Consider the following 12,808-nt stretch of genomic DNA (forward strand, 5'->3'; position numbering starts at 1 on the left):
TGACTTATCTAATAGTCGAATGAAATGGTCATTTAAACAAATAAAGTACGTAGAAAAAAGGTCTTACTTTTTCCAGTATAAAATTGGCTGTATGCAGCTTCGTTCATTTTCTAAAGTGGGTAAGATTTATTTGATAAAACCATTAAGTACCTATTAAGAAACCAACAAACTCGTGTTCTTTTTATTAGCAACTGAAATTAAAGACATGTCGTGATCATTGCGTGCTTGTATTGATGATAAAACAATATTACACTGTGACATGTAATACTACAAAATGTGTTGAATATTTATAAAAAATTACATCGTCCGATCGCCGCAACTGTTAATAATATGACCAGTTACCGTTTACTTGATGATATCTTTGAATAAAATATATTCTATGACAATATCTTTATAAAATAAATAGAAAACTGCCACACAATTTTTTTATGCATTTAATGTTATATATACGGTGACTAGATGTACTCATTTTTGTAAGACGGTACTCTTTTTTGACGTGTGTCCTAGTGTCCTCAACAATTGTGTTAAGTACGTGATATTGTACTCTTTTTTTTAAATTATTGTGGGCTAATACGTGCTTATGTGTGTTTTTACTGTTTTTTAAAATTTGATTATTAATTTATATTTTATGGTTCGACCCAACGCATTCTTATTGGTTGGTAGCATGATTCAAGATATACTAAATCGTATATATTTATATTTTACACTTGGTATTTTTACCTTTAAAAAATAATCCATACTTTAGTTTAAGTTTGCTTTAAATTCTTCAATATCAAAGTATTTTCAACATAAAGACACATACTAAATGAGTTGACATTATAATTTCAAATAATTTTGGTTTTTATAATCGATAATAATAATAAAATAAATAGAGTAATCAGATGAAAAAAAAAACATTTTTATAGAAGGAGGTGATCTTTGGAAATATGGGTAAAACGGGTAGAATAGCATACGCATTGGGCAATTACGACTGAGAAGGAGCTAAGTTTTAAAATGTACATTTTTTAAAATTTCTATAACTGGTCACTATAGTTATATAGTTATTATCAGTCTCAAACTTATAATGTTATAAGAATACACTTAATTCACATTGAAAATTAACATAACATACTTTTTATAATTTGACTATTATTGAACTTTTTTGTTGTAGCATTACATCATAGTTTAAAATAACATTGCATATTTACATAAATGTTTATCGTTCAAGATTGCAAACATGGTACCTAACACAAAAGGAATATATAATTCCTAAATTTATTTTTAACCCATTTTTAAATTATATTTATTTATTAAATAAAACATTAAATATACTTTAATATATTAATAATATATTTTATATAAAAATACAATTATAAAAAAAACATAATACAAAATGTTAAACACAATAGAATAGGTAATATAATAATTAATGTGTACACTGGTTCATGGATAATCCGATAATGTATGACATAAAGTTGTCACGGTAGCTTTGTAACTTACAATACAAATAAAAACACATTTATAATTTTTATCATAAATATCAATTTCAAAATTATTTTTCAAAAGCTGTGTGTTAATTATTTATGAATCTATGATACTAGTATCAATTGGTCTCATAAAAATAGCTATTACATTTAAATATTTCACAATTATCACAATTTTTATCTAGTTTGCTTTATTTAACAATATGAATTATTTTTACCAGTAAACTATTTTTTAACATAACATACTTTTCATTCTGTTAAACAAATATTTGAAATATTTAAAATAGTGCTTTCAATAAATTTATCAATTTATGTGTAAGATATTGAAGGTATTTTATTTTATAATTCTTTAACTGTTATTGTTTGAAATAGTTTTAATGGAAAAGCTATAAAAATATTTTGATTCTTTTTAATTCTATTACTTTATTTTGAAGGGGGAGGAGGGTGCTCTAAAAATAACAAAGTACAACCACTTACATCCATAAAAATACTTTTATACCACAATACATCGAGAGTCAATGTGTCATTGAAAATTTAACTACATGAACATAATTAAGCAAAAATACATTGATAGCTCTTAGAATATTTTTCATATTACACTTACTTTTTTTGTCTACTCATAAACGACTACAAATAATAGTTAAAATTTTCATAGTATTATGGTGAGGTAAATAAAAAGAATTTTTAAGTCTATAAAGGCTAAAAAAAAGCAATACTACCACAAAAAAAAAGTACTAGTAAAATCAATACTATCATCAGATATAGTTCTTAATAAATTTGATAGATTAAGAAAAAGATTAAAATAATTTAAATACAAATATTCTTTAAACAAAAATTACCACTTTTAAAATATAATCAAAATCATCATGTATTCAGAAATCCCATCTTTTAAGACCTCCTTGTTTAGTTAAATTAAATAATTAGTGTTTAAAGTCAGAAATATTTCACAAAAATGTGAAACATTGAATTTGTTTAATACAAATATTAATGATAATTATTTATTTATTAAATAATAGTCCATAAGTTGTAGCTTTAATCATTGATATTAATATTTAATAACTCTGTGAATCCACCACTCATTCTAACTATATAAATATTAAAGTTTTAAAGTTTTTAGTAAATTATACATTTGCAAATAGAATGACAAATTTTCGTACAAATAACTTATTTAAAAAAAGAAAAAGAAATTTCATCAAAATTCTGAAATATTTCATGAAGTTTTCATATTACAAATAATATCACCTGACAGGGTATTTGGATGTTCGAATTTACGAGTTATATATTATTCATTAACTTGGTATAGTTAATAGTAAGGTGATGATGTTACATATATATATATATATATATATATATATATATATATATATATATATATATTACATTTTATTTTGAAAAATTCAAAGGATAATTAATGTGTTAGAAATCCGGAATCCGTATAATAAGGATGCAAACTTTATTAATTATTTGAATAAATCAAACCTGTATCTAGGTCTGCTGTAGCTCTATTAGTATATAACTGTGTTTGCAGTGTATTATTTTCTTACAAGTAAAAATTTACATTTTTTATATAAAGTTCTATTTTTGATTCAATTGTAAAATTTCTAAAAATTGTATACAAATTAATAAAAATTGCAATTAATTATTAAAAATAAAATAAATACTTTTGTTTTGATTCAAGTGGAATACAGACCAGCTTCCGGACTGCTTCTTTCCGATTTCATTCCTTTATATTTAACTTATATAAAATTTATATTATATTATAAATATAGATATATGCTTGATACTAATTCATCAAAAGATGTTTTCCTATGACTTCTCTAATAATTGAATGAAATGATAATTTAAACAAATTAAGTATGTGGGAAAAATATCTTACTTTATCCAGTATGAAATTTGCCAAATGGATGCTTCGTTCATCTTCTAAAATAGGCAAGATTTCTGTGTAAAAACCACTAAGTACCACTCGAGAAACCAATAAACTGATGTTTTTATTAGCAACTGAAATCAAAGAATCATCAGAGCAATATAACAATATATATATATATATTATAGTCTAATAATGCTTATGGATTTCAATGGTTTCTTGAAATATCATGAGTAAATGGGTATTAAACAAACTAGAATGGACATATTTATTTTTCATATGCTTTTATATATTTTAAGCTTTTAAAAGTATGTGTTTCAACAATAAATCTATGTATCTGAAGATTATGTCGTTTGTTCTTTAAATGATCAAGCTTGTGTCATTGCAACTGAACACACTAACACACTTTATTTTGAATATACTAATTATTTAAGCCAAAATAATACCTATATTTTGCTATACTTTGATTTTTAAACCATTATAGCTACCATCTTATTAACTTATAAACAACTGTTATCTTTAATAATAAATTAGAAACTTATTATTTTAATTTTTACATATTTACGTACTACAAAAATTTCAAAAAAACCATTTACTAACGAAATGACAAAAAAAAAAAGGTGTTTCCATTAATGAAAAATAAATTTGTACCAACATAAAATATATAATAATGGCATAAAAACTCTAGCATTAATTTATTTAAGTAGGTACATAATTTAAGGGGAAAATGCGGGTGAGTATTAAGTTGAAATATCATTATAGCAATATATAAATGATTTTAAAATTTCAGTAATTGCACTTATTTTAAAACGTAAAAAATTCAAATGTCAATAACAGTAATGATATAAAATAATAAAACTAACACAGATGTTTTTTTGGTCGAGATTTAAAAAAATCATTATTATAAACATAATTAAGGAAAAGTATTGTAGTAGTAATATTACATATATTTATAATGTGTAAGTCCGGATGTCGTTACATTTGCAACTTTTTTTCTATTTTTTTAATATATTGGTAAGTACGAACTAAAATCTAAAAGTTTTAAGTGCAATTTTTTGATTTTTATTGCAATTTTATTTAATTTAATATTTTATACAAATATTTTAGTTATATAGTCGACACTCAACTGTCGTAACATCTATGTTATCTTATAAAATAAACATAATTTCAAGTTGGTAGGTATTTAATACAGCAAAAAAATAATTTGTGAAATATCACTATTTTACTATTATGCGTTATATTGTTATAATTTGGTTTTCAGTTACTTCGAATAGAATATTGAATGATTTTTATTTATATTTTTGGTAGAATTTTAAATTATAACAGTAAATTTAAAACGTTTATAACAAAACGCTGATATTTTTTAGTACAATTTTTAATATTTTAAATGCAATTTTTGGTATTTTTTACTGTAATACTGCCATTAATTTTACAATGTCGAATTGAATCCCGGCTTGTTTTAGGGTATATACCAATCGAGTCCAGTGAAATTTTAGGTAAAATACTAATTCAGTCCATGTTTTAATATTAACAAATAAAAATAAAAGCTTTTTTACAGACTTAGGACTGTCTGTAACAAAAAAATCTACAGGTATGGTAAAAAATGATTTTTTATTTTAATATTTTATAATATAACTATATAATAATGTAGGGGTATAATATAATATTTGTATATAATTAAATAAATATAGATGATGTTTAAATAACATTGTTTATATTGGTAAAAATGTATGGGATAAGCATTGCATATACAAATCTAGTTATTGTGTTTGATTGCAACAGCGGCATTTGTTGTCCGATTTCTTTTTCTTTTATATAATTTATTGCATAAATTGAATGAACACTTAATTTTTATATACGTTTCGCATTTTACATTCGACAAAATGCTTATAAAATGATAAATTTTTTGGTGGGCTGAATAAAACATACAGTATTGATTTTCGAATGAAAGGATCCACAACTGTTGGTGGTCCTCGCCAATGAATAAGTAGGTAAATGAGGCCCACATTTCCCAGAGGATATGAGCTTTCGATCATATAATTTTCTAATACATAGCCAGTGAAACATTCCACTCGATAGTCTTGAGGTAAAATTATTATGGTTAAGTTATTGTGTTATCTGACGAAAATTATAAAAATAATACGAACAATATCACTGTGTCTTCTATAATGATATCGATAGACGGTAATTATTATACTGGCGATGATAGAAATAAAATCTAAAATTCCCGGCCTATAGTATAATATGTTGCTATATTATCTGACGAAAGTCGTAAAAATGATATGAACGATACGTATATATCCATAGGTATATCCATCTGTAGCGGCTTTTAAAGCGCGACACGGCTGTACCCTGTACGGCATAATATCCGCTGTGTTTGGACTCTGCACGGTTGATTTTATGTTTTACTCAAAATCATCCTCGGACTTAATTAGTTTATTATGTCCCGTTTATACCCGGAACTCAATTAGTATATTATTTTTTTCCTGTTCAGGTATAGGGACTCAATTAGTATTCAGAGCAAACAGTAAATTTGTGGGTTACCATTACAAAAAGGTTGGGACACTCCGGAATAGAACAAACATAAGACTTACGACATCTAAGTATATAAAACCGTCAACCTGATCTAGCTATCGAGCTTTTCATACGTTCTTCAGAAATCATTCCTCCTACTATTTTTTCAATTTTATCCATTTAGTTATATCCATAAATATACTAGATACTTAATTTTAATATTTTTATACACTTTACTGACCGCAAAAATGTTATGTTCAATTATTGTGTCAGTCAATAATGATTAACTTGCAAGATATCGAGACGTGCAACATGTATTTAAATAACAAATATATTATATTGTATATATTTACAAAATTGTCTGTTATTATTTCCTTATGATATGACCAAAAGAATTGTCATATAGCCATGATCAGATATAAAAATTTTAAAAAATGTACATTTTAAAACTTAGCTCCTTCTCAGTCGTAATTGCCCAATGCGTATGCTATTCTACCCGTTTTACCCATATTTTTAAAGATCACCTCCTTCTATAAAAATGTTTTTTTTTTCATCTGATTACTCTATTTACTTTATTATTATTATCGATTATAAAAACCAAAATTATTTGAAATTATAATGTCAACTCATTTAGTGTGTGTCTTTATGATGAAAATACTTTGATATTGAAGAATTTAAAGCAAACTTAAACTAAAGTATGGATTATTTTTTAAAGGTAAAAATACCAAGTGTAAAATATAAATATATACGATTTAGTATATCTTAAATCGTGCTACCAACCAATAAGAATGCGTTGGGTCGAACCATAAAATATAAATTAATAATCAAATTTTAAAAAACAGTAAAAACACACATAAGCACGTATTAGCCCACAATAATTTAAAAAAAAGAGTACAATATCACGTACTTAACACAATTGTTGAGGACACTAGGACACACGTCAAAAAAGAGTACGTCTGGTCACTATACGGTATAGGTTCAATATCGTCAGAATTAATTATAGACGACCCAGGCAAAGTTGACACGGCATGCGACGATCGCCGGTACAAAGTTCAGACACCGCAGCGACCGGTCAGCACCTCTACCGACCACCGCCGCGGGCAACGACGACACGACACTGTCGACTCTCCTACCACGCTGCAAAGGCGTTGGGCGGGACGGGAAGACAAGTCGGTCCGGACGAGTACCGGCCGCCGGCCATCGTTCTCTTTTGCCCGAATCGTCATCGCGACATGACTGATCGTCTGGCTGTTTGCCATCGCGTTTTCTCGTTTTATTTTTCTACTGTCCACGACACTAGTGCGAACTATAATATCATTACAGCCGTTGTCAATTACTACTGTATACAAACCTCGAGTCATCGAAACTGTGTCGAAACAAAACCGATTTGTCGATTTTTTTTCTTTTTTTTTTTTGTGTAAAATAACATAACAATATAGTGATAGACTAATAGTATATAATATAATATACAATTGTTACCACACCATTGTACGGGTGAACACCTATTTCGTGTGAATAAACCGCCACATTAAGCGGATCATATTACTATATCATACCTAATAACTATAACACTTGTGTGCGATTTATTTATCGGCGACCGGACGACCGCGGGGGCCATCAACCTCAAGCACCCGCCGGCCGCCGTAACCGTGTCAAAGTTTTGTTAAAATCGGATCTGGTAACATGTTCAGCGTGTTTTACATCGCACGTCTTCATAAAATGTTCTTAACATTTTGGATCGCCCGTAATCGAATACAAAATACATAGATGAACAATATTATATAAACCGTATTGCTCGTGTATGTTACTAGAAGGAGATGAATAGTACTGTACAGCTATAAGCAGTTTTTACTAATGTTAAACGTACTATTATTTGTACACTTTGTATGTGAGACGCTTCATATAATATTCATGTGCGGCCTCAATAAACTTGTGACGATAATCTAATACACATGCGTGATACACACTATACAAAAATTCTTAATGATTTCATTGTCTAATTGAGACTGGAAAAAAAAAATAAATACAAATTCGGAGGAAATGTGGTTTAATTAGATAAAATGTAAAAATCGTTATTATACACAACTTATCATCAATACGATTGGCAGTTATTATTATTAATACTATTTTTACTATATATTATATTATATACCTATATTATGTAGGGTGTATACATCCGAGAATAATAATGACAATCAATGTTACAAATAAACAGTCTTACTATTTTATTAGTGATGTGTTCAAAATTAAATTACAACTATGCGATATTGGATAAACTTTTTTGGTAATGTATCTTTGAGTACTGAATTTATGTCACGTGAAATACTATGAAAGTATTTTTCCCGAAGCTAAACGTCAAAGACACCAAAATTTATCAAAAGTTAATACTAGTATGATGTTCTAATAAAGTTAATATTCAAAAATATTTGTTTTTGAAAGTTACTTGATTTTGATAAAATTTTACTACACTATTTTAGGGTCATTGCTTTAAAACTAAAAGGTTAAAAATTAAAATATAATACATAACACAATATGTTAATAATAAATTTTAGTAAATTAAAAATAATTTAATTTTGTTCACAGTAACGCAAAATATATTTAATATGTATATACATAGTTATATAATTTATATGAAATGTTATATGCGATGCTTATTATAACGATACCTATTTAATCTCAGCAAAATTGACCCGTTGTTTGATTCAGGCATCACCGGTTTTGAGTCAAATAGCAATTCAGATAAGCCGTTACATTTGACGTTACTACTTATCGCCATTCGAAACATCGTCGCATTTCCTTTTACATTCTCGTACATCTGCGGTATAAGAGAACGAGAGAAACAAAAACAAAATTAATTGATTTAATAATATTCGAGAGAAAACTCAAATTAGAAAAAAGCACATATCCCTGATCGAAGAGGCTAATATTCAGTGGTCAGCTCAAAATTATAACAAGTTTTGTTTATATGTTTTAAATAACTTCACACATTTTGAAATGTATTATTATACAAATTATATGAAACGTTTAAAAAAAAAATAAAAATAATCATGAAACAGCTACATAAATAGCTACAGAATGCTGATATGAATAAATACAGTTAATATGGAAACAATTTACGAATAATTACAATAATAATTGAAATCAAATTTCTTGATGGACCACAGCATACAATAGTATATATAATTCAAAGTTAAATACTACATTAATAATAAAAGTACTAATTTCAAAATACAAAATTACTAATATTATTTATTATTTGTAAATATGTTTAGATTATTTTACCGTCAAGAATATAAATATACACAAATAAATTATTAATAAAGCTAATAAAATATTACATTTTCACTGAGTCTAAATTAAGTTATACTCTGTCTCGTATAAGAGAAATCTCAGGCGGCGATTTATTTTATACTTGTTCGAGCTGACCACATCAATAAATAAAGTTTTCGTTATTAGATTAATTTTCAGCAAGCAGCCACGGACGAAAAATTACTTTATCGCGTTAATCTTAGAAAAAGGATTGCAAGGTGGTTGTTAGAATTATAAATAAACACTCCTGACAGTGAGACGCTCGATGCGGGTAAACCACTACCATTGGTCACAACTTTACATTGAAGCTCGTGGCCTAAGGTCACTCTTTTTGAGGTATAGTAAGTATACTAGGTTTTATAGTAATAGCAATGTAGTAATAAATTTGAAAACATGTTTAAATTAATTACACAGAATTGAAAAAATGGAATGAAATATTAAAATATTTTTTCAGATCTATCAGTGGGCAAATTCAATTGTTGGCATATCTAACAATATAAGTACATTAGACACTTAAGGCACACTTGACATTTACTTTGCACGTAGTTTTAGTGACTGGGCCATATACACGGAAAAAATATGTAGTTGATGTTACTATTATTATAATAATTCCAACTATATTTTATAGTTATATATAGGACAGCTATAATATTAGTTGATAATACTATATCATTATAGTTATCTTATTATAGCTATGGTAACTATAATATAGTAGTGACAACTAAAAAGTTGTAATACGTTTTTAGTAAGAACTACTAAACGTTTTAGTTGATGAACCTAACATTTATAGTGGCTTTTACTATATGATTTAGTTATGAACATTTAATCTTTAACGACCTTATAGTAGAAACTACTATATGTTGTAGTTAACCAACCTATATTTTTATAGTAGCTTATATTATATTTGTAATCATGTTTACCAATACAAAATTTATATATATATACCATTATAATTAATAAATAAAATAAATAAATCAGAGGTAAATGTAAAAATGTTTTTTTATTTTTATTTATATACAATTACGTAATAATACTAAATATTGTTAATATTAATACAAATGAAGAAATATATTAACTAAGTTATTAAAGGCTTTTTATACATTGGTACATTTATAATAATTATTACAAGTAGTTATTAATAATGATAGAAAAATATAACATACATATTTTATTTTGTTGGTATGAATGTTAGTTTGGATATGTTAATAGCATGAATAGGAAATATACTACCCAATTGTTCCAAAGAAATACATATTAAATTGTTCGTCTTAACAACATTAAAAGCTTGAAAGTGATCATCAAAATATATTGTTTGATACATTTCACAAATGGCAAATGGATGCTTTTCATCAGTCATAAAAATTTCTTTAATTAAACCAAAAGATGGCATCATATTGTCGATCTCATTTCCATCAATAACAGTACACATATTTTTACAATCATAAATAGTACCTTTGACATTCACCCAGGATACAAATGTAATATTGTCAACACATAAGTTAAACTTTTTATTTAAAAAATTGATTCTATTATTATATGAATCTAATGTGAAAGAATCTAAGGTTAAAACACGTCAAAATTGTATAGGAATGTATATAAATTATGTTTAGAAGATAATTGTATGACAATTGCAACTGCTGTTTTAAAGCCACAGTGTATGCAATATTTTTGCGAGAAGTAATAGCATTAGCAGCATCTTTCAACTCTTTATGTTTAGCTTCGTACCTTATTAGAGAAAATATATTTAATGGTCCTGATTTTTGAATTATAAGTGGGTAATGAACCATGTGGTGATGCTTAAGTTTTAGTCCAATACGAAATAGTTTTAAGTAAAGTACATTGTGTTCAGAAATTAAACATTTAAGTAAAACTGTATCCTGCAGCCTGATTCATTTATGAAAAATTACATCAATTATTTGTTTAAGAGCAATATATGAAGACCAAACTTCAGATTTTTCAGGAATCAGATCACCTATAATTAAGCCAAGATATCTAGTGAAACATAATGATTTTACGGCTGACATTTTTGTAATTCATAGTTTTAAATTTTCTGTTGATAGTAATATAGGTCTGTTATGGATATTAATAGGACCATAATTAAATATTTCAATCCTATTGTTTAATGTATCTATAGTAAAATATTTAATTTCAAAAACCATATATTTTAATATTAACCAGATATCATACTTGCAAATGCCCTCAAGCATGTTGTTTGTAATATCTACACTATAGTTGTCTGTTGCACTAAAAGAATTCAAATCATTCCAAACACATTTTTCTTTTATGTCTGTTTGAGATACATCATTGGTGATTACATCACAATTATAAAAGATGAATCTCTTAAATTATTATTATTTTGCACTAATTGATTTTGACATTCAAATTTAGAGCTTTTGCAGAATCGATAGGGATATTTAGCAACAAAATATTAAACAAATCCTAATATAGAATGTAAGCAAAGATTGTCAACTAAAATTAAACCAACTGAAAAAAAATATTTTAAATATTTCATTATTTATTGTTATTTCAATCCCAGTGTTTTCTAAATAGTTAAGTTCTGAAATTAAATCTTTAAATATTTTATTATTTCCATACTGTTTTTTGTCACCTGTTTTAAATAAAGAAGCAAGTAGTATATGATTTAAGGAAGATAATAGTGCAGGTGATATACAAGCAAAGTAAATGTAAACGGCACCAAGGTTTTGGTTTCCTGCATGAGATCCAAGTGGATTATTAATATCCAAATCATCAAAGTACAAGAATAGAGGAAAAATAATTTTAAATTGGTGAAGTCTTAATTTTACTTGCCACATCTCCGACTGAATAAAACTGTACATTAATTTGCCATTAAAAAATTCTAGTTCCTTAGTGTAAGTCAACAGCACATCGAAAAAGTTATAATGTTCAAATATTATTTTCAAAACAAGTCTTAAAGAAATAAGAATTATTTTGATAGGTTTTGGTTCTAAAACAATACCATCATAAAATAGATTATTAAACCAATATGCAATAACATTTTGGTTAGGCCGAATTAGTAAACCCATTTCTTCCAAAGTTTGTAATCGGAAATGATCTGTATTTAAACCATCAAAAGAGTGGGAAAGAGTTTCTAGAGAATTTAAGACTAGAGTTAGATATTTAACTGTGTCAACATTATTATTTTGAATTATATTTAGCATTTGGTCTTTTATATTTATTAACATTGAGTCATTTAAGTATTGTACATCACTTGCCATGGTATTGCATTGTTAGTATACAATTTTAAAACCAAGTTAATTACATTTTCTTGTAAAATGTAATCAACATTTTCAAGACTAAAAAATATGTACATCCTAAACTATCCTAAAAAATGATCACTATATCCTCTGAATTGATATCTATATTATAAGTTATGGTAGGTGAGTGATTGTCAACATTAATTAGTTGATTAATTATAATATTATTTGTAACTAAATCATGACTATTAATATGATTTTTAAAACAATCAATTGATCAAAACATAGGAAACAATTTAGTTGTTAAAATTCAAATATTTTTATGCTTTTAAAATCATGATAAATATTTAAATGAATTAAAATATGACTATATACCTCAAAAAGACATTAAAAAAAAAAAAACATTAAAACATATAAATTAGTAATTATAATTATATTATAAA

This window comes from Rhopalosiphum maidis, chromosome 3 (assembly GCF_003676215.2).
Source record: "Rhopalosiphum maidis isolate BTI-1 chromosome 3, ASM367621v3, whole genome shotgun sequence".
NCBI classification, from domain to species: Eukaryota; Metazoa; Arthropoda; class Insecta; order Hemiptera; family Aphididae; genus Rhopalosiphum; species Rhopalosiphum maidis.